Below are 6210 nucleotides of genomic sequence, written 5' to 3' on the forward strand. Positions count from 1 at the left end.
CTGCCACTGTGGCAGCAGGACCCAACCTTGGGCCTCCACTAGTGCTGCAGTGAATCCAACCACAGCAACCAAGCAGCGACAGTTGTGCTCCCAGGGGATGACCACAGCCTGACGGGGCATTTAATGTTCACAGGGCATTGGCTGCAGCCATGCCCCATGGCATGGGGGTGGAGGGTGAACGCATTACTTGCCTCTTAAATTAATACGTGACTCTTGAGTGTATTATGTGACTGTTCCATGACTGCACTCAGAGGAAAATATTCTTCAACAGCACCCATCACCTAAGACATGTTCAAGCCTCCCAAGGATTGAGTACAGCTTATTTAGGGGATGTTCTTGCAGCTAGACTCTGAGACACCCATCTCAGCAGGAGATGCTGTGAACAGCCCTCATGCTAGTACTGTACTCCCATGTCAATGGGATCTGCTGCACTTTTGGCTTAGGGGGGTGTATACACTGGTTCTCCATTTCCCCCCCACCCCATTTGGTGGGAACAAGCTCTTCCCAAACCCATCAGCTCACGCAGCGCGGTTGGAGGAGGTGTTTAGCACAAGTAGCTGCGCTGATGGGCGCGTGTGCAGTGAGCTTGTGCCCAGGGCGTGCATGGTGCTTGCACAAGCGGTGCTGGAGCACAGCGGGTCGGAGGCAGCACAAGGGAGGACAGGCAGCGTGGAGCAGAGCGCCCGTGAAGGAGAGGGCAAGGGAGCCGCGCAGAAGGAACACTTGGTGCCTGTGCAAGTAACGCTGAGCGGCAGTACCGCACCGGCAGAGTTATTAGAACACACGCAAATGCATATAAGCCCCAAATGCACGGGCACTGCATTGGCACCCGCTGGTGTACCCGCTGGCTGGCACGCACAGCTCTTGCCTGCTGGCAGCTCCCCGGGAGAGAGCCCGACCCAGAGCGGGCTGCCGGGGCAGGCAGCGGCAGAGCTGAGCCCCTGCCCTGTGCCTGGTCCGTTCCCCTGCACCCCCATCTGGCTCGGGGCTCCTCAGCACCTTTTTGAGAGAAACACGAGGAGGAACACTCACAGTCCACTGCCTGGACGTGAGGGAAGACCTGCTGTGTGCTGGCTATTTCAGAGGGCTTGCAAACCACCACAAATTTCCCAGGGGCTCAGAGCAGCAGGCAGAGGGAGGGAGAGGGGACAGTTTAAGGTGACCATCGATCTGAGCTTTCCACCCTCGCACTTCAGTGCCCCAGCATGACAGAGGTGCTCCTTAAATAGCCTCCTGGGGCAAGGCTGCTTCTCCTATGGCTTTGGCAGTGGCTGCCAGTGCCCAGACAGAGCTGATGTGCAAGCACTCAGGGGCACCTCATCCCTGACAGTGCTTTGGAGGGGGGGTGAGGGAGAAGCGCTGCACCCTGTGCAGTGCCAGCAGTGCTGCTGCAAGGCCCTGGCTTGAAGAGCAGGTCCTTCTGCCATCACTAACAACTGCCAACACCAGCTTCCAAGAGGGACAGAAAAAAGGCAGAAACTCCTTCCTGCCCTTCCTTACCTGAATGCCGAAGTAGGTGTCCAAGAACCGTGCCACCTTCTATCTTTTTTAAACCAAAGTTTTTGACCTGAGTTTTGGGTATCCTTGTTTTTCATATCAACACCCAATCCCTTGTGAGCCCTCTGAAACTGTTGGCCGACAGGCCATCTTGTCCACCTGCACAAACCAGTTTGCTGGCTCTGTGAGAAGTGTGTCAATTTACCAGTTTGAAATGAGTTGTCTTTCCATTTCTTTGAACATCTTGTGAGGGGGTGAGCAGAGGAACAGACTTATCTCTAAGCTAGGCATTGCTCCGCACATCTCTATCACACGGCATTTCACTAGTTTCCGCTCTAAACTAGTGGTACTTTTAGTCTCCACATAGGGAAATTTTCCTGCAGCCCTAATTTAGGTCAGCACCCATCTTTGGATGTCTCCTGTTTTCACAGCGGGCCAACCAGAAGCAAACACAGCACCCCAGGAAAGCTGCCCCACAGCCACCTATGATGGCATTACGGTTATAAAGGGTGGATGTACTCTTCTTCATCCCATTCCTCATGCAGCCTTCCTCCTTCCCCACTGCTGCACAGTGAGCAGGACCCACTGGGTAGCTCTACCCTGAATTTGGAGACAGCCTTGAACCCACTGGCACTCTCATCTAAACCACTTAGGTGCCAGCTGGTGCTTAGGCATGCTCCAGAGCATGGCTGGGAGAAATGCTGAGGTGCTGCTGCCCCAGCGTACAAACCCCGCCACCGAGCAGCCCCGGCCCCTGCAGCCCTGGCAGATGGTTGCTATCAGGTGAAGAAACGTGCCCCAAACCCCTGTCTGAACAAGTCTCCATGTCACATGCAAGGCAGCCCGGCATGGTACGCTGGCAGCTTGCGTTGCTCCTAAAACTTGTGCATGGGAGCCAGTGGACCTGCAGGTGTCCTACAGGCAGCAGAGCGGGTGCCTGCAGCCACATTTAAGTCAGGTCTGCACCTCTCCCTCGCAGACACAGGGAACAGCTCGTGCCTGCACCCAGGGGAGTTTGTTTGAACCAGTGAGTTTGGTTTTGCCAGCCTGTAACGCTGGCAGCGTGGGGTGCCATCGTCCTGCCTGGGCACACAGCAGGCACCAGCGCCTCGACTAGCTTAGCTACTCATCCGTCATCTGCCGGCTGGAGCTGGTGAATGAATCAGGTCACTTTGCTTACAGGGAAGGTCTGCACAGAAGAAAAGGGATGCCTCACTCGGCAAACCTCTACGTAATGCAGCAGTGACTCTGCCTGGCACCCACGGAGTCTGCCTCTGCCGCAGGAGCTGGTAGCCCACGTAGTGGGAGGCATTTGCCGATGCACACGTTAGCTCTAGCACAAACCCCCTGTCTGGTCACTGGGTGCTCAGCATCACCTTGCAATGAGCTGTCAGTAGCCATCTTACCCTCAACCAGAAACTACGTGTTAGCCTGCCTAAAGGCTGCACTGGATTTGGGAGCCCACAGGCTTGCGTTAAAGCCTTGCTGCCCACTTCCCCCTGGAGATCCCTCGCCATTTCAGCACAAGCAGGCGTCCAGCAAATCCATCCAGCCCGGATGATGCTGCTGGAATTGGGGCCATGGCAAAGCAGCGGCAGGAACTGCAGTGTCAGGAGTCAGGACTTCCCCTGACGGCACCACAGATGACAACTCAGCAAGTTCATTCTGCAGAAACTAGATAACATCAGCACAAGGTGGTGGTTACTGGCAAAGGATCCTGTTCCTGAAGCTTCATCTGAGACGTGACAGGCTGCAGTGAAACCTCGCTGTCACACAGACCCAAACTCTGCTGTTGCTGAGACCCACGTGGGCTTCTGGAAGGAGCTTCTTGCTGGCATTTCCTAGGAGCTCCAGCTCGCAGCGCTGGGAGCCAGGGCTGGAAAAGCCCATCAGCTTGCTAACATGGGGCCTTTTTGTCTAGCAGAGTCCCTCGAGCTGGACGGGGATGTGGAGAAGTCAGTGCTACCCACGGTGACCCACCTCCTGCCTCGAGCGACAAGAGTTTTTCCTCCTCCCCAGGGGCTAACCTTTCCCCAAACCCCGTGGCACCCCGCTCACGCTCTGTGCACAGACAGCTGGATACAGGGCTGGGGAGAAGGCGGCCATTCCTTTACTGATGGGGAATCGAGAGCCTGTCTGCACAGAAACAGTCAGAATGGCTAAGCTGTATTAAACTTGGAAGTGACTGAAGTGCAATAAACCCCTTGGCAGATGGTCTTACTTAGAATTCAAGCGGTATTGGTACAGCTGGGCTCACTGCCTCCCCCCGGGCAGGCTTTGCTCACAAAGAACTTATCACCACGGGCAGTCATACCTGCTGCCCGCTCTGCCAAATGTATCCCCCAGGCTGGCGTCCACTTGAGTCAGTCACTCCACCGAAAAAAGCCAAACTGAAGTAAAGCCACTTTAACTCAGCAGCAGGGCATCTGGTGGAGGGTTATACACCACCACACCAGCCCACCGCTTTAGCTAATTTGGATTAACTCCTTGCACTCCCTGATAGACAAACCCAAAGGCTCAGTGATGTTAGGGTCTCTCATCCCACAACCACACGCTGCATCTGCAGCCAAGCTTCGACCTGAACTCGGCCCCAGGCGATACCTGGGCTGCAGAGCCCGGTTTTGGCCTGTGCGAGCTGCTCTGTGCCTCCCTACCAGCCCCAGCTCCAGCCCCAGCTCCTCCTCCACCTTCTCCTCACATGTGCAGTGAGGAGCTGAAACATGCCTGTGCCGAGCAGGAGACCCAGCTGTGTGCAGGCAGAGCCGCCGAGGCTGCTGCGGGCACTGGGGCTTGCGGGAGCATCACAGGCACCAGCTTTGCCTAGAATTAAAAGCCAGTGGTAGTGGGGGAGGCAGCCCGAGATGGCAGCTGCTCCCAGGCCCCTGCCTTTTCAGAAAAAGCAAACCCCAGCCGTGCTGTCATGGGTGCCAGCCCTTACCAGCGGCCCTGCCCAGCAAGAGCCAGGGAGACCTCCTGGCAGCACGGAAGGGTTTTTTCCTTGGACAGCAAGGGTTGGTGGCAGGGCTGCTGCCAGTGAGCTCCCTGCCAGCGGGGCTGGCTACACCTCTGACAGCACCCACCCTGCCTGCCCCCACGTCCCAGTTGGGAGATGCCCTTGGCCACCCCACCAGCCACACGGTGCAGGGAGGTTCATGCCCTTAACCAGGGACAAGTGACCCACACGGCTCTGCCCTCCAGGGCAGTTTCCCGAGCCCAGCAGGAGCACGGTGCCTCCATGCGGGCAGGGGATGCCCACGGTCCCGTTCCCATGGCTGGTGCCTGCCTCCCACCAGCTTGCTCCCATGCTCCAGTCGCCAGCAAGCATTGATCACAAGTAAGCAAAAAATACACAAAGGCACGGGGAGCCAGGTGATATTTCCAGGCTCACAGAAGCAGTGGTCGGATTTTCTCATTTCTCTGTGATCATCCTGGCAGCACGGGAGTTTTCCCTGGCTCCAGTCCTGCTGCCCAGCCATGGGCCACACTGGTGCCAGCACCGCTCAGCACAGTCTGGCACCCATGGTAATCAAAGTAGTTTCCGTGTCTCTTGGTAAATATCAAGGCTGGGGATTTTTGGGGCTTGTTTTCCAGCAAGTTGAGTAGAAGAACCAATAAGGACAAAGATAAATTAATACCTGCTGCCCCTGGCTCAAAATGAAACAAGAGAGGCAGGTCACTGGCAAAGGTTAGTTAATACCACTTACCGCAGTGTCACGAAGTCTCCCTCGGCCCCTGCCGAGAAGGGCAGAAGAGGCAGTTTTTCAAACACAAAGTGAGAACGATACTATGAAAAACTGCAAAGTAATGGCCTCCAAGCATCCTTTGCCTGTGATCGGCTGCAGGCCAGCGGGGGCTGGATGCCCTTGCCCCCAGGGCAGCAGGCAGGGGCTGGTATCTGCAGGGGGACAGAGGCAGTGGGTGGGGAGAGGGCGAGGAGGGAAGGGAGGGAGCCATGACCAAGCTTTGGGGAGCATGATGGGCTGCTTGACTGCTCCAGGATGAGCTGGTTGCAGGAGAGAGAGACAAGGAGCTGGCAAGAACAGGGGCCCTTGTGGGGAAACTGGGTTCCTGCTGTCTGTGGGCCCTGCCACTTGCCAGGGGTCTGGCAAGAAGAAGGGAGTCAGTCATGGAGTGTGGAGCACTCACACCAACCTTTGGTAGCTGGACCCTCAGCCCATCGTCCCAGCACTGCCTCAGGCCTGGTGCTTTGGGACAAAGTGGCACCTACCTTTTCCTGGGGGGGAAAAGGTGAGAGTGGCTTTGCAGAGGGAACTGGGGGTAGTATGTGAAGGACGCCAGGGAGCTGGGACATGCATCTAAGCAATGGACATGTGATGGGGCTCATCTGCCTGGGACTCAGGAAAAAACGTGGTATCATTGCCCTGGGGCAAGCTGCTGCCTGAATTGGTGAGTGTGGGAAGGAGCAGAAGGACCTGAGTGTGGATCTCACAAAACAGGAGATGGGCGTGTGCTGGAGGGGGCTGCTGGCACCCCGGGGGTTACTGCTGGTGGGCCTGGCTGTCCAGCCACCTCGGGTGCCTCACAAGCAGAGGGGCCTGTGGGTGAAACGGCCGGGAAGCACCAGCGACGGTGAGTGGGCTCACATCTCTGACAAGAACCATCTGACACCACAGGACAGCACCACGAACCATAGAATCACAGAAAGGTTTGCGTTGGACAGGACCTTTAAAGATCATCTAGTCCAGCCTCAAA

This window comes from Egretta garzetta, unplaced genomic scaffold (genome assembly GCF_000687185.1).
Source record: "Egretta garzetta isolate BGI_Z169 unplaced genomic scaffold, ASM68718v1 scaffold79, whole genome shotgun sequence".
Classification (NCBI taxonomy): Eukaryota; Metazoa; Chordata; class Aves; order Pelecaniformes; family Ardeidae; genus Egretta; species Egretta garzetta.